The sequence below is a fragment of the Vanellus vanellus genome (assembly GCF_965231255.1).
Source record: "Vanellus vanellus genome assembly, chromosome: 3".
Taxonomy (NCBI): Eukaryota; Metazoa; Chordata; class Aves; order Charadriiformes; family Charadriidae; genus Vanellus; species Vanellus vanellus.
Window position 1 is genome coordinate 86,178,141 of NC_138907.1, and position 25,242 is coordinate 86,203,382.

Here is a 25,242-nt window from a genome sequence, read left to right on the forward strand (position 1 = left end):
GCAAGTCCTGGAGTAAATGCATCAAGTTCTTGCAATGTTTGATTGGTATACAGCATGTGGATCACAACTTACCATTTTTATTCCGTGCTTTAAAAGAGAGACAGGAAGTGAAATTACTGTTTCATTTGCATCATGCATAAAGCCATACTTCAAAAGACTTTTTACATCTCCTTTTCTACGTATGTTTGTTATTTCTGTTCCCCTACTTGGTTAAAATTTTGAGTACCTTCTATATAATGTGCCAGCATGCATGTGAAATTATTGCTGACTTTTGACTTGAATGATATCCTATATTCCTATATTCTTGCATAATAATGATGTTGTGTTGTAACTGGTACCCTTAAGCTTTGCTTTTTCTTTTTAAAACAAGTGAACAAAACCAACCAACCAACCAACCAACCAACCAACCAACCAACCAACGAGATCCCCATCCTGCATTACTCTTCATACAGTATTTCAATGCCAAAAAAGGAGATTTTACCCTATTCAAAGGAATACTGTTTAGCAGAAACCCTCCTTGAAATGTAAGAAACAGTATGAAACAGTGCATCTACAATATTTCATAACCGTTGAAAACATCCAGATCCTGGTGGAAAGATGTCATAATTTTCTGACTTATTTTTAAATGACTTTGATGGTTGTTAATTTTTTTTTAATTCTTTGTTTGAGACTAGGCCCTGAAAATTAAAACATGCTTCAAATATTTCTTGCAATTTAAGTTACTAAATAAACATATTTAATCCAAGAAATACAAAGTCTAAATAAAATATTTGCATTGCTTTAATTAAATAAGGTGGATTGTCAGACTTCCTTCATTTCTCTCATGTACTTTTTTTTTCCTTGAGAGTGATATAAAGAAACCCCCAATAAATATAATATTCTCCTTTTAAAATCTTTCTTGCCCACTCTGATTTAAAGCATTCCATGACTTCATCGGCTACAACTGTTATATGCAGTACGTGACTGCCTGAATAGAGTAATTAAGAGGGGTAGGCTACTTTCAAATTAAAAGAAACAAGAACCTTTTTGCAACATATTCCCCAAAGCGTTTATTAAAGGAGAAAACTATTTCATTTACACTGGTACAAATTGTGTGGGCATCTAGTATAGCTATAAGTATTGGATTTTGTAGATCATAAAATCCTCTCCTCCTCCTGATTTTTGTAAGACTCTTTTCTCAGCTTCATAAATTCCTGCAAGTTGCTCCACACATTTTGTAAATACCTATTACTTTTAATTATAATTTTTATTTCTGCAGTCCTTTAGAGACTCACTCTGGAACCAGGGACTAATGAAGTGTCTACAAACAAAACACTATTGAGAACACAGACATGGTCTTACAGGTCTTAAAATCAAAGGCATCAATACAGCAAAGACTCATGCGTGTTTTTAGCTTTATGTATCACGAATAGAGCCAGGCCTATTCTATAATGTTCTGTGAACACAACTCTGTCAGCTAGGAATGGAGGGGAAAAATCTCACTCCCAGCTAACACTCATGCCAGAAAAGCTTACTGTAGACTCAACTCTCCTGACAGAACTCAATATATGTCATGGGAGGACCGTCACATTTATGTACATAAAAAAACCTCCTCTGTAAGTTGCTGCTGAATTTCCATTTGAACATGCTGGCAACAAGCTCTTAGTTTCAGCTGACATTTGCTTTCAATTAAGAAAAATGTAAACAAGATAATAATGTTGATATTTTATTGCAAAATGAAAATTTTCTTTTTCTTAAATTTGATTCTACTTCTGATTTTTTCTTCTGTGTTATAAGAATACCCCATATCCATTCCATGAAAATTAATTCACTTAAAAATAGCATGCCATTTCTGAAAAGTGTATAATTTTAAAAAAGAATAGTAATTTTCACAATTTTCAATGCCATTTTCACATGCTGATCGACATCAGTGTGACAGTAATCACTAACTACACACTGCACTTTCACATATTTCTGTGTATTATAAATATGGTGGTGTTTCTTTTCTTTATGGAAAGTCATCAAAGTTAGGGTTTTTTTTTGCAGATATTCCATCTAAAGTACTATAAATAAACAGCAATTTCAAAATAAAAATTCTGCCCTCAGAAGTGATTTAGAAATATTCTGCAGATAAAACTAATACTTGATTAATAGAAATTTACTGAAGGTAAGACCAAACCCAAATTACTGTATTAACTACTGTATTCCTGATGTTACCAAGCAAGAGTCATCCTTGTGCGAAGAGCTCTTCACAACCTCCATGTGTCCTAAGCCCTCCAGTAAGTAACACTTTTGTAAGTCAGCATCTTTATTTTCCTGGATAGGTGGTTAGTGGATGGTCTGTCTCTGAGTATTTTATTTTATTCTATTTTGTTTTATGTAGATTCCTATTGTCATATAGTCGTAGACCTTGAGGATTTCCCAGTGAAATACTAGAATACAAACAGGCAGTATTTTATCTGCTTTTAATAAATTTATATAAATGTACACAAATATGTCTCCAAATTTGCTATGAAAAAGAAGATACAACATTGTATGTATACAAAATCTTTAAATATGACAATTTGGTAAGGAAGATTGTTCAAGCCCCAAACCCCTGTAGAAATTTGCCCCAGTTTTAGAATAACTCTGAAACAAACTCTCTCTTCTACTTATGTATTTCTTTTGTTTTAGAACTTGTGACTTAGTATGGTACTTGCAATTTCATGTGCATGGCCAGCTGTCAGAGAAGTTGCAGACAGTAGATCTTTACCTCAATTAAATCAACACAAAAGAATTGAACTATCAAGAGACTCAAGTACTGTTTCTCCTGTGGCACAAAAGCAGATGGGTTTTGGGGATTCCTCACAATCAAAACTCTTTCGAAGACATTAGAAGAAACTTTCAAGCCCCTATTTGCCCTAGGTAATCATTTGTAGAGTAAAATTGTCTGTAGTTAATTTTTCCTGGAACGGTTATTTAGTTTTCCAGAAATGTCTTAAATTCAGACATCTGTATAAGATGGTGGATTAACAAATGCAGAAGCAGGAACAAAAATTGCTTATACGAAGGGACTCATTCTGAAAGATGTGTTTGCCTGCATATCATTGAGCAACTCAATGGATTTTGCTTCAGAAGATTGCTTTGTTTTCCTTAAATATCTGTGTATCTGAATACCAGTCTATCATTTCACCCTTTGCCTATATATTCTTAAGTGTTTGCACTGCAAACCAAAAACAAACAAAAAAGACCTTTCAGTCTTTCACTAGTACAGGTTAGCCACACGTTTAAGCATTCAAGCTTCTTACAAATCCTCATCAAGAATCAAACAGCTTTTCTGAGATGGTATTGCAACTCCTTTTTTGATCTTTCTGTTGCCACTATATAGCCTGAAGAACCGTGTAACACTAGCCTATATGAGGTGCACCATAATAATCTTTTCCCTGCTGTGTTGGTTTTGGGGGTCTTGTTTTTTGGTTTAGGTTTATTTGGGGGTTTGGTTTGGTTTGGTTTGGGTTTTGGATATTTTTTTGAGTAATTTTTCATGATAGCTTCTGTTTTAAGCAGCTTTACTACAGTGATAGGGTGCCCTGGTGGTGCCCAGGAGATTTTCTTTGTCAATAACTGAAAGATATAATAGTAACCTGCTAAGCATCTGCTTGCTCAGTGATTTGAGCTGTATAGTAGCTGTCCTGAAATTGTCCTGGCTGGTTGCAGTCCAATAGCACTGTTTGCAATTGTTGTTGTTACTACTGCCATTATTACTATAGGGTGAAGTTCACCCTGATGCAGAGGACAACGCAAGGTCAATTTGTTTATGAAACCCTCGATCAGCCATTTCTGACACTGTTAAAGGAGACTTAAATTGTGCACAACTCTTGTGCTTTCTCCTGACATAGCATTGAATGTAGCCCATGTTAGGAATTTTCTAGCATTTTAAATCTGTAAAAATCTGCTATGTATTTTTTTGGGGAGAACAAAGTGATGAACAAAATTTAGCATTTTGTACAATCCTATGCAAAAAACAGTAAGAGATGTAAATCAGGGTTAAATCTGGCCCTGGTTGCACATGAGAAAACAACTAGCAGAAATTAAGCACAGACACAAGGAAACTAAGAAAACAAGACACAATCCAGCAATTCTAAAACAAGTTAATCCTCAAACCCATCAAGACAACAGCTTGAAAAATTACACCGATGTCCCTAAACAAGAGATAATAGACAAAATAAACTCTAGATACATTAGTTTAACTACCTTAATGTTACCTGAGAGACTATCTTGCCAAATCACAGGCTGCAAGAAGAATAAAGAGCACAAAACAAGAAAAAAACAAGTCAAACCAAACCTACTAACTACTCAACCAAACAAAAAAACCCTCCTAAACCCTCCCCCTCCCCCCCCCAAAAAAAAACAGAAAAAAAAGGAAAAATACTCCCAAAAAAACAAACAAGAAGGAAATTTAGATGAATAATTATTATTAATAGTGGGCTGAAATACAGAACTTATAGATAGCAAGGAGAAAAGTAATGTTCTCCCAAACCACACCATTGGTAAATGCTAACCCACTTTGTCTAATCTCCTCAATCCCTGAGGCAAGTTGTTGAAAATATTGTTTCTGTATTTACTGAGTGCATAATTTATTCTATCTATCTTTTTTCAACTAAGCAATGCCCTACACATGCACAATCTTTATAGGTCAATGGCACCGGGTTTAATCCATCTACATTGCAAAATACGTTTTATGTATGGTGTTGTAGTTTCCATTTGCTTTCTTGCCTGAGGTGTACTCAGAAGTGGTATGGCACTGAATTGATATCAAAATGAATGTTTGGATATCCTCTATATTTTTCATCATCTGCATTTCTTTAATGTTTTTTTTTTATAAAAGAGACCAAATTTTATTACCAGAATTGCAGCTATTTTCTTTAAGTTTCCAGTGCTCACCTTCAGTTAATATGCTTCCTTTAAGATTAGCGAATCGAGCAATGTGACCAGTAAAAGATTTTGCATTCTTTGTGTTGCATTTTAACTTTATTCACTGCTCAGGAAAAAAAAACCATAAGACTGCATAGGCTTTTTTTCAAAAAATATTATTTGCAATTTCTCTTTTTTTTCATTTTTTTGAGAGCAGAAATTGTCCATTCTGCCATATTGAATGACAACTGCAGTGAACTTTTGAGAGGAAACACATGAAAGATGAAGTAACCACTACTTCTGTAAGCATTCCATTAGACAAATGTTTAGCCAAATTCAGAAGACATAAGCTGGGGGTCTTAAGTACATACCCAGAATATGTATCTATTAAAACCTGAGCCACTTGAACTCCTTCAGCGTGATTAATTACATTTTGATATTGCTTTGTGCTTTGAGTCATGTGATAATTTTTATCTTTTTTTTTTTATGTACCGGACTTGTGAATTCGGATTATCTGAGTAAAATCAGAGTAGCATCAGCTGCTAAAGATCTGTATCTAAGGTTGCAGCCTTACTTTTCACATTCCTGCTCTTTTGAATACTTCTATGTTCTCCATTCTGCTTTCTATTATCGCTTGAAAATAGTAAATTATATATTCATGAGATTGAGTTATGTTAAGTATGCATGGTAGAGAAGAATAGAAACATCTTGTTAAATGTCAGACCATATTCTCCATGTTCAATATGCAGTTTTTATAACAAAGGGAGTCTATTCCTACTTGTCTCACCTGTAAGACATGCTTTTGAGTTGGGATCTCATCATGACCTTTCTGCTCTGAAGTTGTAAGTGAACTGTATTTGCACAGTCACATGAGCTATGAAGTCTTATAAAGTTTATTTTAGTGAATACTGAAAAAAACTCACAAACAGTTATTTTGTATTGGAAACAGCAAACATTTGACACCCAAAAAGTGTCAAATGTAACAATACACTGTGAGATATTGCTAAATTTTTACAATATAACTGTGCTTATGTCTCCTCTTTTGATCCCTCAGGGTTATTTGAGGGAATAGGGCTGCTGCTTCTCACAGATTAATAATGGCTTTCTCTCTCTTCAGATGGAACAAAAGTAGACTGCCTTAAGTGCAAAGATATGTTTTTATATACAGGTATAATGTGGAGGTGAGGGCGAGGTCGCTGAAATATTCAATGTAGGGAAGTTGTCCAAGAGAAAATTCCTCTTTTAAAAAATTCATTTACAAATTTTGAAAGTATACAAGCCTCCAATTTTTTATGGAATTTCTCATATATATGTTTCACACATACATTATTTTAGATAGGTTATGATCTCATCTATACAGTATGACATTAGAGTTAGTTAAGGAATGACTCACCATGAAGTTTCTGCCACTGAAGAGTTTTACGAACAGATTAGGCAACCATTTGCTAGATTGCTGTTGTGTTTGTGCATCAGTATTTCTTGTTTCAGCTACATCTCTATGGAACAAATAGTTATCCAGATTGGGAGATTGTTTTGTACGGGATTGTTTCATAATTGTGCTTGCAAATAATCCAGTTTAACAGGTTTCAGAGGTGGTTGATTTTCTATGTGAACTTTTGACAGTTCCACATTTCAGGCACTTGAAATAGGAACTAAGAATCAAATTTAGATGTCATCTCCATCAATCAGAACAAACTGCTTTTCCTTCTTCAAAAGGAGAAAAAAGAGGAGGGTCTCTGTAGGACACATTTCAGCATTGGCAGGGCTTCTAACTTTACAACAACAAACCTTACTATAGGATTCATCATATAAATAGTAGGCCCTGGCAAATTGACCAACTAGCCTGGGCTATCAAGTAGTCATGATACAAGTCTCAAACTATCATAGAAATTGCAGACTGAAAGTGGCAATATTTTTAATCTTATCCCTCATCTTTTTTTCAGGTAACCATTCTGTATGACTCTGTGGCTCCTTTAACACACATTTTTCTAGAATAAGAAACACCATGTTTGTACGTGAGTTGGAGACTGTGGCCCAAAGCAAGTCATTGTCTCTATCTGATCATCACCATAGCCCTGATTTAGGTTTCAAATGTTGCATCTGCAGGATATGAATAGCACCATTGGTCTTGATGCATATCTGTAAAATTTTAACTGTGCATTTAAACTGCTGAATTATGAGCTGCAGAACTTTTAAGTAGTGTCATCTTAGTTCCCAATGCCAGCTTCTATGAGATTGTAAGAGACAGTATGTTTTCCAAGCAATTAAGTTTATTCATAATTGGAAAACAATTCTGAATCATTTCCTCACTGCAATGATGTGCAATGTTTGAGATTATAAATGAGCAATTATCATATCACATCCAATGAATTATAGATTTTAACTGACAGAGAAATAGATTTCTAATTGGCTATTAAGTATTTCAACACATAACTACAAGGAGAGACAAATGCTTACAGAAAAAAAGTAAGTTTTAGTCATACAACATTGCATATTCAGGTAACAATTGAGTGCTTTCTTTTAAGTAACTGTGTAGACAAGAATTAGAAACAAGTGTGTATTCTGGTTAATTTCTTTTTTTGGCCAAAACCAGTTCGCTAAAATAAAAAATAAGTAACGTATGGTAATTTGTGAATTTAGTTAAAAGCACAGGAAAAGAAATCAGCCTTGAACCCTGATATTCACAATCATGATTCAGATCAATGCATTTACCTTCTAAATATATCTGTCTTTTCCCTGGTGAGAATCCCGGCGAAAGCAACAGATAGAGACACACTCACACACTATGTGTGTGTGTGCATGCACATGCATGTGTCTGACAGAGGGAGAGACTTCAGGGTATTTTGTTCAGAAGTTTTTTTTGTTTTTTTTTTTTTTAACAAGGTGAAGAGTAATGTGTACTTTTTACACCTTAGTAGTGCTACATATTTGTGTTACATACAACAACAGCTAAATGTTGTGACCCTCACTGCAAAAGCATTTCCCTGTAGATTCCATTGAAAAGCTCCTGCCACCTTGCCCGACTCGTTCATAAAGTTCCATAAAAAGGTACAATAAATTGACATGGTTAGACACTAGGGGTGACAGATCCTCAGGTATACATAGGTATATATGCAGTACCTCCTGTGAATTTTTCCTTGACTGTGCAGTTAAGGAATTTACTACACAAGGCAGATGTACATTAAGAAGTCTCTCTACCCATGTCCAGGCCAGTTCTTCCTCAAGAGGTATTGCAACACTCATGGACCATCTATTAAAGATGATATAGTGAAACATCAGGCAAAACACAAGACATTTGGCTACTGAGAAATACTCATTGGGACTTACGGACCACTTCTTTAGATTGTGTTTATATATGAATGCCAAGAATATACTGTCACATACAAAAGATATTTTAGGGGCAAAATGTCCTTAGTGTTTATTGAGGTGTAATCAAATCTTCCAAGACATTAGGAAAGCTTACCTGGACGTAGATTACTTCAGAAAATTTTCATGACCCACTCAGAAATTCCCAGTAGACAGGAAAACCGGTTGAAAGTATTGGAATAGGTTATTCGAGTCACCAGAAGGAATACACCTGCTATTTATTATATAGACTCAGTCTGCGAAATCCCAGTTGGCTCCTTAGTGTGTGAAGTAACTACAACTAAAATAAAAAAGATTTTTTTTTTTCTTACTTAAAAACATCTGGTAAACTTTTCTTTTTGTTTGACTCCTCTTCAGTGAACGATTTATCCCTTTAGGACAAGATTATAATGGTCTCTATATGGGGTTATAGCTTTAGGTAATTTGAGAGAGAGACTAGTTCAGTATACAAACAATTGTTATTAGCAAGATTTCACAATAAAAGTGCATTGCATTCATTATATGTAATCTACCTGCTTAATCTTTACATAGTTATTATTTTAAACCTTTGCAGTTTCTGAAAGTCACTTATCTAAGAGCTAGCTGCTTCCCTCTGCGGCACCATTACAGTAGCAGTAAATGGAAGATGCTTAAGTGGAATTCCAAACTGAGTTTACAAAGGAAGGATTAACAGGAAGCAGTTTCTACGTGGCATCCTTCACTACATTCTGGCTTACTGGAGGAAGGACCTGTAGATCATTCAGACACACTTAATTTATCCTGGTTGTTTTAGTAAACCTTGGTTTGAAACAAAGCTTGAATTATATTACTGTAGAATTTTGCCACTGTTGCCTTATTGATAAATTTAATATTTATACTCCCTGAGTGTGATCCTATAAGTACTTGGTCCCAGGTTAGTCTATTTATGTAAGTAGTCTTAAACACTTGATTGCAATTATTTTTTTTTTTTTTAAGTGAAATGACAGTCACATACAAGTTCTGGTAAGAAATTAGTTTTTTGCATATACTAAAGTATATTTTCTAGAAATAGCATGCCTACATTAAAAATCCTTAGGCAAGTTTTTAGCTGCCTTCCTATTTACTTCAGTAAAAAGTGCATTCTTATCTTTCAATAGAAGATAGTATATTTTTTCAAGACAAAGAGATTTATACATTTACAAATAGATACCAAAAAAATCTTGTCATCCCTGCGTGAGCTTGTAGTACTTCAAAGTAAAAAGCTTCCTTTCCACAATCACTTTCTCCATCTGGTGGGAAAGACCTATTCAGAAGTCAATAAATATCTCCATAATGAAACCAATGCCTTTTCTAATGGAAAGAAGAAGATTGATTCAACCACTGGAGTTCCTTAAGCTTGTTCATTGACTGAAGATTATATTGTATAGATTGAGTATCTCACCTGACCTTAGTTAAGCGGCAGAGTACATAGGGAGATGTTTTTCAGCACTAAGCCTAGGCCGGAAAACCTCAAAGTAATTTTGCATTCTCAGTCTATGCATCATCTGAGTTACATGCTGGGGTGACACTTAAAGTGACCTCGGCTGCTCCTCCTCTTCTACCTACATCCTAATTTCCATGAAAAAGAAATCAAGATGAATATTCCTAACAGAAGCCAGTGCATGCACTAGCGCTACCTACTCTGGGCAACCTGGGGACCAGGTCCTTATAAATGCCCCAGTACGCCAGAGATAAATGTGTGAGTGTATTGCTGCGTAGAAGATAGTGTCTCTCCGTATTTGGAAAATGTCATTTTACATTCAGATATACTAGTGTAAAGTAATGAAGTTCCCTGTGGTAAATGTCAATCAATACCTATTCCAAGGTTAAAGTACAACCAGCAGTTCTGTGATAGGAATTCAAAGCACAGAATCAATTCACTTCCATTTTGTTTAGTGCTTTTTTTATTTTTAGTGTTTTCTAAAGGATGTTTATGAGTCGCAGTGAAACTTGATGTGAACTTACTGTATGGCATAAGACCCTATTCAGTAGTCCTCACATATATATTTGTGTGTGCACATATATATCCATGTAGAAATACCAAGCGTGGGATGTGGGTTAAGTAGACTTGTAAGTTTTCGTTTCATCACTGGTTGATTTATTGCAAACAATTATTGAAATATTAGTGCTAATTAAAAATGGTGCAGCACTTCATACTTTAACGATGCTTCTTCTGCATTGTTTTTCATAATTCATCAGTAGTTTAATTGCATGTGGAAATGGCTGATGAGAAAATCAGATGAGGACATTCAAGCCAGTTGCTACTTTAATGGACAAGCAGCATGGATTTATGACTCTAACAATATTAATCATATGTATATCTATATGTATACATATGTAGAAATACAGCTTTGTCTCACTCATTATACCATAAGACAGGTCCTTACATGGATGAGTATGTATACACACTACTATAAGATAACTAAAGGATCATTGTTGGGATTTTGATTAATTTAATATTAATTATGGGAATTTCTTTCAGAGCACTACTTTGAAATGAGTGTCAGAACCTCAAATAAAATGTGTTCATGTTCTTGTCAGGTAACAGTATGTCAAATTACTGTACAAAGCATGGTGCAAATAGGAATTCTGATGACAGAAAAATGCGGCACTGCTTCAGCGGTGAGTGAATATATCTGTAACTGCTTTTGCTCAGCAGAATACCACTCTTTCAGAGAGGATAAGTGGGGTCAAATTCTAACCCAGCCTCACTAGTATAGTTTAATCAGCTCAGAATATACTTAAAGTCGGTGCTAAGTAGGCAGTTTCCCTTAATGTTATGTGAGTGTTTACTGCACGGCCAGGTATAGCATCATAATGCCCCATGGCTCTTTATAGCCACAGACTCCAGAGAGATGCGATTAAAATCACACTGGGATTGCCATAAGCAACCCCAAGAAACTATGTCTCTGGGTAATAATCAATGGCAGAATTAAACTGTCACGTTATACACATATATCTCCATTTATTTGTTTTGCCAAGTGTAGCCACAACTAAGGAATGGGTCTTTTTTTTAATGTATTTTCAAGGTCACACCATGTACTTGTTTCCCTTGAAACGGCTATAAATTTGCTGAATGCACCCATATGAGCTAACAGTAGATAACAAATAGACTCTCTGAGGTAATCTAAGATTGTGCACTCAGTTTCTAATTCTGTATCTTGACATTGAAAATTACTTTACTTTCCGTGGTGGTGAGAGAAAACATCCAGACAGGCCACAAATATAACACACACACAGGCATACGCACACGCACACAGAGCAATAATGTCTCTCTTCATTGTATTCTGAGTACACGCATGTATACATACATAGAAAACTTACAATTAAAAATCCAATTAGAATAATGTTTGTTTATTTTGTTCACAATTAGGCAAATTACTGGTCAGCAGTAATCTAAGAAATTTAGGGCCTACTGGGAACAGGAGGCAAACCTTTTATGTCTGATGAAGTCATAGAGACCATTTGAAAAAACCAAACACAATCATTTCATTTTCTTCACAGGAAGTTGAAGGTGTTACATCGCTATGACACCAAGGTAAAGGAAAGTGAAGAACCACATTTTCATCTAAACACTACTTTTCATCTGAGATAGTCTGAGGTCTTCAGTATCAGTTCTTATGCCCTGCTTCGAGGCCAATGAGTGTTACTGTGCCTCTTCTAAACAAGTGTGAAGAGAAACATGGAAAGGTTAATTGACTCAAACCTATGAATCCAGTTAGTGGCAGAAGAGTGAACAAACTCCAAGAGCTCTTATTTCTGGTTGTCTGTTCTCTGGATCTCAAGCATAAAATATTTTAATGTGTATTTAGATGTCAACACTCTTGAGTTTTTTGAGCATACTTTTGCACTGTAGCAGGCTTGTGAGTTTGGAACTTTTTCCTTTTTTAAGTGTCTTTTAATTTGAATAACAATACAGGGAATACTGCAATGATCCCTGCTATTTTAGTCTTCATTTCAGAAAAAATGACCTTTGAAACTCTAAATGATTATGCAATGAATTAACAAATTTTGTAAAAATTTTGATTTCTTGCACAAGAAAATGTTTTTCATATACCTACCTGTTTTCATGATCAAAACCTTAAGGTTTAAAATCGTAGAATGATAGAATCATAGGATCATTTAGGTTGGAAAAAACATTTAAGATCATCAAGTCGACCATTAACCTAACACTGCCAAGTCCACCGCTAAACCATGTCCCTAAGCAAAACATCTACACGTCTTTTATATACCTAAAGGGATGGTAGCTAAACCACTTCCCTGGGTAACCTGTTCTAATGCTTGATAACCCTTTCAGTGAAGAATTTTTTTGTAATATCCACTGTAAACGTCCTCTGGTGCAACTTGATGCCATTTTCTTTTGTCCTACCACTTGTTACTTAGGAGAAGAGACCAACCCCCACCTTGCTACAACTTCCTTTCAGGCAGTTATAGAGAGTGATAAGGTCCCCCCTGATCCTCCTTTTCTCCAGGATAAACAACCCCAGTTCCCTCAGCTGTTCCTCATAAGACTTGTGCTCTAGATGCCTCACCAGCTTTGTTGCCCTTCTCTGGACATGCTGCAGCACCTCCAATGTCTTTCTTGCAGTGAGGGGCCCAAAACTGAACACAGTATTCAAGGCGGGGCCTTACCAGTGCTGAGTACAAGAGGACAATCACTCCCCTAGTCCTGCTGGCCACACTATTTCTGATACAGGCCAGGACGTTATTGGCCTTCTTGGCCACCTGGGCAAACTACTGGCTCATATTCAGCTGTCTTCAACCAATACCGCCAGGTCCTTTTCCACCAGGCAGCTTTCCAGCCACTCTTCCCCAGGTCTGTTGTGGGTCTGGGATTGTTGTGACCCAAGTGCAGGACCCAGCACTTGGCCTTGTTGAACCTCATACAGCTGGCCTCAGCCTATCGATCCAGCCTGTCCAGATGTCTCTGTAGAACCTTCCTACCCTCAAGCAGATCAACACTCCCATCAAACTTGATGGTGTCTGCAAACTTACTGAGGGTACACTTGATCCCTTTGTCCAGATCATTGATAAAGATATTAAAGAGAAAAGGCCCTAATACTGAGCTCTGGGGAACACCACTTGTGACCAGCCACCAGCTGGATTTAACTCCATTCACCACAACCCTTTGGGCCTGGCATCCATCCAGTTTTTTGCCCAGCGAAGATTACACCCATCCAAGCCATGAGCAGCCAGTTTCTCCAGGAGAATGCTGCGGGAAACAGTGTCAATGGCTTTACTAAAGTCTAGGTAGACAACATCCACAGCCTTTCCCTTATCCACTAAGCAGGTCACCTTGTCATAGGAGATCAGGTTAGTCAGACAGGACCTGCCTTTCATAAACCCATTCTGACTGGTTCTGGTCACCTGGTTGTCCTGTATGTACTATGTGACGGTACTCAGGATGATCTGCTCCATAACCTTACCAGACACCAAGGTTAGACTGACAGGCCTGCCGTTCTTCAGATTATCCTTTTGGCCCTTCTTGTGCATGGGTGTCACATTTGCTAACTTCCAGTTCACTGGGACCTCCCAGGTTAGCCAGGACTGCTGACAAATGATGGAAAGTGGCTTGGTAAGCATTTCTGCCAGCTCCCTCAGTACCCTTGCATGGATCCCATCTGGCCCCATAGACTTGTGTGTGTCTAAGTGGTGTAGTAGGTCACTAACCATTTCCCCTTGGATTATGGGGCCTTTATTCTGCTCCCTGTCCCTGTCTTCCAGCTTGGGGGGCTCAGTATCCAGAGAACAACTGGTCTTACTACTAAAGACTGAGGCAAGGAAGGCATTAAGTACCTCAGCCTTTTCCTCATCCTTTGTCACTATGTTTCTTCCCACATACAATAGAGGATGGAGATTGTCTGTAGTCCTTCTTTTGTTGCTAATGTATTTATAGAAACATGTTTTATAGTCTTTTACAGCAGTAGCCAGATTAACTTCTTGTTGGGTTTTGGACCTTCTAATTTTCTCCCTGTATAACCTCACATCATCCTTGCAGTCCTCCTGAGTTGCCTGCACCTTCTTCCAATTGTCATAAACTTTTTTTTCATGATTTCCAGCCAAAGCTCTCTGTTCAGCCAGGGTAGTCTTCTTCCCCAACAGCTCGTCTTTTTGGCTCATGGGGATGACCTGCTCCTGTGCCTTTAAGATTTCCTTCTTGAAGAATGTCCAGTTTCCCTGGACTCTTCCTCCTGGGCTGCCTCCCAAGGGACTCTGTCAACTGGTCTCCTAAACAGGCCAAAGTCTGCCCTCCGGAAGTTCAAGGGAACAGTTCTGCTGACACCCCCACCCCCCTCCTTGCTTCTCCAAGAGTCATAAATTCTATCATTTTCTGATTGCTATGCCCAAGATGACCTCCAACCATCACATCACACACAAGTCCTTCTCTGTTTGTAAAAAACAGATCCAGTGAGGTGCCTTCCCTAATTTGCTCACGCAGCAACTTCGTAAGCAAGTTATCTTCCACACACTCCAGGATCCTCCTAGACTCTTTCCTCTCCACCGTATTGTATTTCCAGCAGACATTTGGTAAGTTGAAGTCCCCCACGAGAACAAGGGCTAGCGACTGTGAGACTTCTCCCAGCTGCTTATAGAGTATTTCACCTGCCTCTTCATTCTTCTTTTGTGGTCTATAACAGACTCCCATAATGGTATCTTCCTTGGCCTTCCCCCTGATTCTTACCCATAACTACTCAACCCTGTTGTTACCATCATTAAGCTCTAGACAATCAAAACACTCCCTAACATACAGGGCTACCCCACCAATATAACCCAAGGCCTATACCTTCTGAAGAATTTATAGCCATCCATTGCAGCACCCCAGCTGCGTGAGTCATCCCACCATGTTTTTGTGATGGCAACTGTGTCATAGTTTTCCTGCTGCATGATGGCTTCCAGCTCCTCCTGTTTGTTACCTATGCTGTGTGCCTTAGTGTAGACACACTTTAGTTGGGCTATTGATCCCAGCACGTTTTTGTGGGGACAAGCTCTAATTCTTACATGATCATTCTCAGGCACATATGTTTTCTAATACATCGATAATCATCGATAATTCTTGTGTCTTTGTTGCTGCAGGGATCTCCACCCCCTACCTCCACTGAGATGTCAGACCAAAGGACCTCACTAGCAGACTTGTCCCTCAAACATTGGCGTGCTGCTCCCAGGCTTATCTCTACTGAGCCTGGTTTTATCCCTTTTGCCCCTTCAACTCTAAATTTAAAGCTTTTTCAATAAGCCCAGCTAACTCCTGTGCAAAGATTCTTTTCCCCATTGAAGACAGGTGTACCCCATCTGTCCCCAGCAGGCCTGGTGTCATGTAAACTGACCTATGATCAAAAACCCCAAAATTCTGCCAGTGACACCAGGGTCAGAGCCAGGTATTGATCTGTTGGCTTTTCCTGTTTCTTCCCTCATCATTCCCTGTAACTGGAGGGATGGAGGAGAGCACTGCTTGTGCTCCTGATCCCTTAACTAGTCATCCCAAGGCCCTGAAGTTTCTCTTGATTGCCCTCAGACTTCTTGTTGCAGTTTCATTGCTGCCTACTTGAAAAATCAATAATGGATATTAATCTGAGGGCCAAACCAGGGTAGGAAACTTTCTGTTCACATCTTTAACCTGGTCCCCAGGAAGGCAAGCAGACTTCCCTAAGAAGTGGGTCTGGTCTGCATATTGGGCCTTCTCTTCCTTTCAGAAGGGAGAATCCTATGACAATGACCTATCTCTTTTTGTTTATGGAAGCAGTTTTGAGGCAGGGCATAGGACTGACTTAACCCCGGTGACACCTCCAAGCTAGATGAACCATCATCCTTGTTATTGTTCAGTTCCACTTGCAGACCCTTGTACCTATTAGGCAAAGGCACCTGGTAAGGTGGGGTAGTCATGGAGGAGATGCGTCTGCTGCGCTGGGCAGGAACTTGTCACCATTGCTCCCTGTCCCTTAAGTCACTGTGTTCAGCCAGGCAGAGAGACTATAGGGAGCCCTCCATATCATGTGTCCTGTCTGCCCGTTGAGCCTCTTTCGGGGAAGGTAGGGGGCAATTCCAGTAGTCTCTGCTTTCTTCTCCCTGATACTCCTGAGCCTAGTCATCTCCTCCTGGAGCTGTCACTAAACCCGAGTCCCTCTACCTGGACTCACTGCTGCCATCCAGTGCTGGTGTAAGAGCAGAGCACACCCCACAGCCTGGCACCTGGGTGGCACCCTATTCCCACCAGAGCTCTGTCTGGGAAGCCACATCAATCGTGGTGGGTGCAGAGCTTAGAGAGGCCATGGCTTTCTGCTGGGTAGACACCTTTGCTCCCTGGTTGAGCTGGCAGAACTTCAGCGCCCTTCCTGCGTGTCCTGCGACCCAAACTGCCGCCCCATGCCCCAGTTGCGATGTATCCCAGGGGCTTCTTTTAGTTGAGAGGGACGGCTTGCCCACCGTTGCTCTTGCCCCCCTCCCCCAGGTCTTGTCAGCCACTGTCATAGGAGCTGCAGGCTCCTGGTGGGTCTCTCAGCTCCTCCTGAGGTTCCCCAATTTGTGAAACCCCTCTGTGCACCACACCAGAGTTCTCCACTGCAGATCCTGCCCGCACCAGAACTGAAAAAAAAAGAAAGGGAAAATCTCTCAGAATTTATTTGATCTTGCAATGAATTGTCAGGCATTTCAGCCCTTGTTCAGAGGAAGTCTCCAGGAGGGTGCAGGCCTATGCTGTATCAGGAGGCATCTCTAAACAGCTGGATTTTTTGTGTGTACTTAGAAGTCTGTAAAAACTGTCACTGCTAGCAAATGAACTATACTGGAAAATTAATACTGTGCAGTATGCTGAAAAATTACCCTATTTTAATTTGTACATTGTTTGTTGGCAGCAATCCGTGACAGTATTAACTTCTAACATCATTACTGACTACCTCAAACTGACAATGACTGATACTTTGCAGCAGACTGATAGGCAATTATTATAGTGTCCACACCAGCGAACTCTGTTCTCAGTAAATGTTTCCGAGTGCAATGTTTCTGAAGCTTCTGGAGGTAGAGTGGATGAGTATGTAAACCTGCTTTTTAATTAGATTCATATTAGGGCCCACTTTTCATCTAATCTCTCATCCCCAAAATGTAGAAGACCGGCTATAGGCTCGTTCATATTTCTCTGTTAGACTTGACGTTCCACAGTCACAAACATGTAGAAGAGCCATAGACAAAGTCTGTCTGAAAGCATATTGTCCCCTCCCCTGGGGGAGCCCTGGGTGCTGCTAGTCTGCACTGGGCAGGTACGAGTGTGTTGTGTGTGTTGCAGAATAAGAATCTTAGAATAGAAATGGCTTTCCACCCACAAGGACTGTCCTGCTCATAAGTTTGAATCTCTGTGTCACTGAGCGGTATGGTTTGGTCATTCTGGCCACACCAGCTAAATTCCCCTGTGACACGAAATCAAAGAGCAAAGGCTTACTTTAAAAAATGCGAGAATATGAAGCCAAACCTAGGGAACAAACACTTTGAGAATGAAACTAAGAGCACCAAAAGAAGTAATACTGCTATACCAGAAGATATTTTCCAGGATATCATGAGATCGTCTACTTTCCTGTGAGCAGGGTGTGAAATCGTCCTCTACAGCACATCGTCTCCTTGTTGAACTGTTATTCACAAAAATAGAATTAGGTATTAAATAAAATGAAATAAAATGTCAAGTACATATATTAAATATATAATTGTTAAGCAATTGAAGCACTTCAAACTAAATAATAAAATGAAATCAAATCACTTGTGACTTTCCACATTATGCATATTTGCCAGGCAGCTGAAAAACACTTGTGAGCATTGCATGCTTTTACTTTTAATGTCTGGTACCAAGTTCCAGTGATTTAAAGTTTTTGGACTCTTAGCTTAAGATACATGTTTTCTCAGCGACAGTTACCTAGTTAAAATTTATTATCAGACAGGAATAGTAGGTAGGTATTTCAGGACTTTTAATACTTTTCCTCTGTGGCAGTGATTTTTCTGTAATTCTGTGTAGTGTATGTCTATCATTGCAGATTTTCTGTGTTGTGCCCATTTCAGTTTCATTCTTCCATCTTGAGTCTGGTATGATCCGAGCTGAATATTAAACATGTTGGAAAACTTAAATTAATGACGTTTTATTAGATCTTAAGTATTCACTGCATTTCATTTAACTTATGTCTTCAAGATATTGCAGAGAAAAACAATTCTTTAAAATCTTAGCATTTTCGATATAACAGAAAAAAGGTGGAGAAGACAGAAACAGGAAGTTACATTTAGTGACACTGAAGACAAATTGTATAATCAGAAATCCCTACGTGCCATTGCCATATTCATTTATCATTAGAAGACACATTTCAAAACAGAAAGGGGTGTAAACTCTTTCACCTCTTATATAGAAAAAAGAGTTGAAGATCACAAAACAGGATTCTTTGTTAAAGATTACAGAACTGTTGGCTCTTTGTTAGTTTATCTATGAGATACAGTTGAAAATACATTGACTCTTACTTTGTACAGAGCTTGCATAGTTTATCCCTTCAGATCTTGGCTTGTTACAATATTCAAATATCAGAAACTTATACTCCTTTTTCTAAACTCCTGGTTTAGAAGAAGTGATTTTTTTTTCCCCTAGAAAAAACAGTCCACAGTGTAAGGAAATGGAAAGTTGCAAAGGTCTCTTATAGCTGGCTGTATTTCTTCGGAAATAAAGAGAATCGTTTATGCATGAGGTGCAAATATTTCTGAAAAACACCCGATGGTCAGCACCAATAGACATCTCTTTAAGTTTGTGCCTATCATAGTATAAATGAGGTGATTTTGGGAGTGGTATGCTAATACTGAAAAATTCTGATTGACTTACGCTATAGTACCTGATTCTCAAGGACAATTCCAGTTCTCGGGGTGATTTCATAGAGGAGCAGTTCAGACAGTATATTGAAGATACTTGTATTTATTTATGTGGAAACTCATCTTAAACACCGACAGTTTCACACAAAGCAACATCTTGGCTATGGAATGAACTCTCACAGTCTGATAAAGTGAATTTATTACTGTTGTCTGTCTATTATTTATGATGTGCTGGAGACCTAGAGATTCCATTCAGGATCAGTCCCCAATTAAGCTTGGATTGTGTAGACGGATAAGTATAAGACAATTCCTGCCTCCATAAGCTTTACACGTAATTATTTTCAAACTCTGATCTCCCTGACAAGAGAAAGCCTGTTAGTTTCTCAGGGTGGTATGAATGTAGAGATTAGCTTGCTGAAATCCTGAACGTGAGTTAATCGATGTATCAAGTATGTTAACATTATATGTTATAAGGATTACAAACAGATGAAGAGACAAGTAGTTCTCTGGATCCTTAATGCTTAACCCTTTAATGAAGAAGTTAAAGGGAAAATTGACAGAAGTTTGCAGGTAAACCTCAAAACTGTGAAAAAGTGCTTCTGTGTCCCACTACAGGACACTGCTTAAATGCCCTCATACACGTGATGTTAAAATTTAAACTAGAGATTTTAATTCTGGCTACGTGATTTTATAAAGAAAGCTCTTAGATTACTTTTAGTGAAGGAACGGTTTTAGCTTGTATAGAGTTGATATGGAATCCAGTGAAATTATTGGAAAGTGTTCTAGTGACTTCACTGGGGCATGAATTATGCCCAACATGTTTACATCCTAGCTTATGTGGCCTGTTCCACTATTCAGCTCTGGAAGAACATCGATTTCTATTTTTCTGAGGAAGGCTGGGTTAACTAACCACTTATTCAGGAAAGGAATAGATTGTGGCTATGAACTGGAGAAAAAGCATTTAATTCTCTTTAATTGGTTCTTATTTGCATATGAACACATTACTTTAAGGCAATATTTGGAAGTTCCTCTTAATGCTGTCCTTGAAATCTCATTTCCAGTGTTTGGAAACTGTATCAAATAGCTCAGCCTACAGGACAGCAATTATCACCTGCAAAACACACACTGGATCTTTACCCTCTCATTGATCTTTTTAGTTGGTATATTGCAGTCCATATTTTTATGAATAATTAAGCATATCTTTATCACACATAAACATTTCCTTACCTGTACAATATAACTGTAGTTTTATAACCAGCTTCTTAATTGTTTGCTTATTAACAAAACAAAACAAATACCCCCCCCGTTCTTTCTAAACACTACATTTTTACTCAAATCTTCCAAATCCCTTTTTTCCTGTATGTTCTCGGTCACTGAGCAAAAGTGATGTATTGGCATATTATTGTAGCCCACACTATGTAAGCTTGTAGAAATCTATCAACCCATAAAATAACAATAATAAAAAAAGTTTCCACTCAGTAAGTTAACACAGAAACTCCAAATGCCATTCAAAAGGTCTGTATTTCCTGGTGCATTCACTCCTATTCCAGGGATTGTCATAGTAAGACCATGAATCTTCAGACTTTTTGACACTTGTACACGTGAACGCTTTTACACATCAGAGCATGCACTACTGAGTCAGTTGTCATATTTATAAGCGTTTGCACGATTCGGCTTTATGTAAAATGACAGCCTTTGCTATTTCTCATGCAAAGAGATATTTCCAGACACTTCTATACTTTCAGCCATTTCCATGTTCTTAGAGGGAGTATTTTTAAAATATATCTGCAGCCGACAAAGTATTTTGGAACTATCATTGAGATAAAAAAAAAAAAAAATTAGGACACTGCTTTCAGATCTCTAAACTCAGAATCTTCAGGATCAAGTCATTTCCACTTTCTGGTTTTGTTTGTTTGTTTAGTTGGTTGGTTTTGGTGTGGTTGTTTTTCTCTTTTTTTTTTTTTTTAAACTGAAAGTGAATCTCATTAGTAGTTTAAATTTTTCTATTTCTGGTAGTCAAAGATTCTGAATAATTACATTGTCGAGAGTATTTCTTTATTTAATTTTCTGGTATTCAAGTTCTCACCTAAGTATTGCTACCTGTTGCATATTGCTACATTTTAATTAAATTCTTCCTCCTGGAAACTCTGCTGAGGCACATAGAAAACAAAGAGGCGATTGGTGACAGCCAGCATGGCTTCACCAAGGGCAAGTCATGCCTGACAAATTTTGTGGCCTTCTACAAAGGGGTTACGGTAGCAGTGGACAAGGGAAGACCAACTGATGTCATCTACCTGGACTTGCGCAAAGCGTTTGACACTGTCCCACCCAATATCCTGGTCTCTAAATTGAAGAGACATGGATTCGACAAATGGACCACTCCATGGATAAAGAACTGTCTGGACAGCTGCACTCAAAGAGTTGCAGTCAACGGCTCAATGTCCAAGTGGAGAGCAGTGATGAGTGGCGTTCCTCAGGGGTCGGTACTGGGGCTTGTACTGTTCAACATTTTTGCCAGCAACATGGACATTGGGGTCGAGTGCACTCCAAGCAAGTTTGCTGATGATACCAATCTGTTTGGTGAAGTAGACACGCTGGAGTGGAGGGATGCCATCCAGAGGGACCTGGACAGGCTGAAGAGGTGGGCCCAAGCCAACCTCATGCAGTTCAACAAGGCCAAGTGCAAGGTCTTACATCTGGCTCAGGGCAATCCCAAGCACAAATACAGGCTCAGCAGGGAATGGCTGGAGAGCAGCCTTGAGGAGAAGGACCTGGAGGTGCTCATTGATGAGAAGCTCAACGTGAGCCAGCAATATGCGATCACAACCCAGAAGGCCAACCGTATCCTGGGCTGCATCAGAAGAAGTGTGGCCAGCAGATCAAATGAGGTGATTCTGCCCCTCTACTCCACTCTCGTGAGACCCCACCTGGAGTACTGCATCCAGCTCTGGAATCCCCAACATAAGAAGGACATGGACCTGTCCAGAGGAGAGCCACAAGGATGATCCGAGGGCTGGAGCACCTCTCCTATGAGACTGAGAGGCTGAAAGAGTTGGGGCTGTTGAGCCTGGAGAAGAGAAGGCTCCAGGGAGATCTTATTGCGGCCTTCCAGTACCTACAGGGAGCCTACAGGAGAGCTGGGGAAGGACTTTTTACTAGGGCATGTAGCGACAGGACGAGGGGGAATGGCTTTAAACTGGAAGAGGGCAGGTTCAGATTGAACATTAGGAAGAAGTTTTTCACTTTGAGGGTGGTAAGGCACTGGAACAGGTTGCCCAGAGAGGTTGTTGATTCCCCATCCCTGGAGGTGTTCAAGGCCAGGCTGGACGAGGCCTTGGGCAACCTGGTCTAGTGGGAGGTATCCCTGCCTATGGCAGGGGGGTTGGAACCAGATGATCTTCAAGGTCCTTTCCAACCTAAACCATTCTATGGTTCTATGATTTACATGTTATCAGGCTTAGAAGTGGCTTTGCATAACAGTAGTACAAATAAAAAAAAGTGGAAGTGTTTCTAGAGGAATAAATATTCCAAGTAATTATCATGGCTATATTATTTTTCCCCTCATTGAAAAAACCCCAGGACCTGATGACACACCACCGAAATCAATGAACAGTTTACTATCAGTATCGATGGACATAAAATTGGACATATTTAATCACTGGGTTTTTCATTAATAAGGACTATAGGATTTAGTTCTAATTCACTAAAAATAACATGAAATTAGAAAAAATATTTTTAAAACCTCATGAAAGTCTGTTTCCTAGTGCAAGCTACTTTAATGACTTGTTCAAGACCTACTGCAGGCTTTAGCAGAAATGTCAGCATCGAATACATAATTTCTCTCCCCTCCCTCCTACCTAGCAGCAGAGTTCAACAGTGCTTCAGAGGCAGCTTATCTTCTGAAGTTTTAATACTTCTAATTTGCTTTCTGAAGAGAAGGGAAAGCTTTAAACTAGACAAGCTGCCTCTGACAAATTTGTTGTCAGTAGTGAGATAAATGGGAGAGGAATCCACAGCATTCATCCCGTACTGAAGTTGTGTATGAACCAGGGATGACTGCAGGTTACTGAGTTTCAAAAGCGGACAATCCTGTCTCTGCCTCATCTGGATGTTGGATGTTGTAGCAGTTGAAAACCAGCAGGGACACTTTCAAGTCAAGTTTCTTTATATAAAAAGCTAAATTTGGAGTACAAACTTGACTCTTGATTTGACTTTTTAAGCACAAATACTACTTGAAAGTAGCCCTGTTTTCTTTGCACTAATACACAAATACATCTGTTAGTTTTGGGAACCTTCAGCTTTTTTCCTTCAGCCATTAGTTTAACATGAAAACAGTTCATCGTATCAGAATTTTCTGGTCACATAAAATTCTGTAACCAAGGAAGCTATCAATCATGTTAGATAAACTTATCCTGAAGTCCAAAAAAACCAAAATATCTTCTAGAAATTTAAAAACAAGCAATAAATCCAGGCTCTAATAAGTGTATGCTTTCTTAAAGCTTGGGTTAATCCAAATGGTTGGTTTATTTATTTATTTATTTACCTGGAGCATCCATTGCCTAAGTAAAATTCAGCTTAACATCTACCTCTTACACTGAGGACTGTAGTTCTATATGTTCGTCTTGACTACTTTCCTTTTTCTTGGACTCATTGTTAGGAACCTAAGTGGTCTTCAAGATGACCCTATGGCAAAATAGACCCAGAAATGTCATGGCTTTGAAAGCGTGGGAAGCCACGCATAGATGTTTGTCTACATGTTCTTAGGAGTTGTAAGTTGTTCTATGTACACAAAACACAATACAGACTATTGGAATTATTATTTTTTTTTAACTGAGATGTAAAACAGAATTCTCACACTTTCAAATCTATTTTAAACTGGAGTATGTATTAGTCAAAGAATGTTTTACCAGAAGACTGAGAAGTGATTATTTGAGTCTGCTGCGTCTGGAGTCTTTCCATTGATTGCAATGGGAGTTCAGTTAAGCCCTTAATACACAACATTTTCTTTTATAGAAGAGCATCTGCAATTGGGTCATTTAATCTATTCTCACACTAATTTAGGGTTATTTCCCTACAGTAAATGCACTAGCTAGTTTAGTTTAAAATATCACAAAAACTTTTCACCTGTTTTGAAATTCTCCTCGGGACTATTTTCAAGCTTAACATGTTGTATTACATCAATTATATAATTTTATTGAGCAATTAAAAAAAAAAAAATAAAAGGCCCCACAAGTTCCCTGAGGTTTGAATCACATTCTCATGATATTCATATTCTCAAAATAGTTAAAATTTATTTATATGTGTTCTATTACTTCACAGAATAGAAATTGGTTTTAACAGATCCTGACCACCTGTCTTTCTTGTTTACAAATCAATATAAGATTGGCTTTTCATAGGTGTTCCTCTTTCACAATTTTCCAAAAACAGCTACAACCACTGTTTATTTAGTCACTGCACTGTGATTTCTCTGGAGGTAAAATTGGCTCATGTCCTTCCTATTGTGAAAGAATGTGCTCCTAACTGACTGGTAGCATCATACTGTTCTCCTAAAGAAGAAGTAGTCACAAAAATTAAGATTAAGAAAGATTTATCATTAATGAAATAAAATTAAACATATGTAATATGTTTATAGTTGTATAATTGTATATTTCTGATCATTTAAATCTCCATAAAATTTACAAACTAATTTTAAATCTAAGGCAAAAAAAAATCAGTAGAACACTTACATGAAAAAGCAAAGTTTAGCTGGATGCAGACTTTTCAGATTCCAAGCTCTTGGTTGTAGTATCCTTTAGGAGGATGTCCAAAACAAACTCATCAAATCATCTGTAACTCTAGGCAATCAAATTTATCAAGCTGTATCTTAAACACATGTCAACTTTTTTTCCCACTGCTTTTTCTGATTTCCTAATAAAATCCACTGTTTAAAAGTTCTTTAGAACCTTTACCTTCAGGGTCTCTTTAGCAATTTCATCCTTAAATAAAAGTATATACTCCACATTGTTTGTTTTCCTGCTTCTCATTCACAGGAGGGTACCTTCTCCTGTGGGTACCCCACCACATTTTAAAACTATATCCTGTGTTGCTGAAAGCAATGGGGATTTCAGCACTGATTTCAAAGGTGCAGAATAGTCACAGAACCCTCAAACATCCTTGATCCTCATTAGATAGAAGACAATTTTT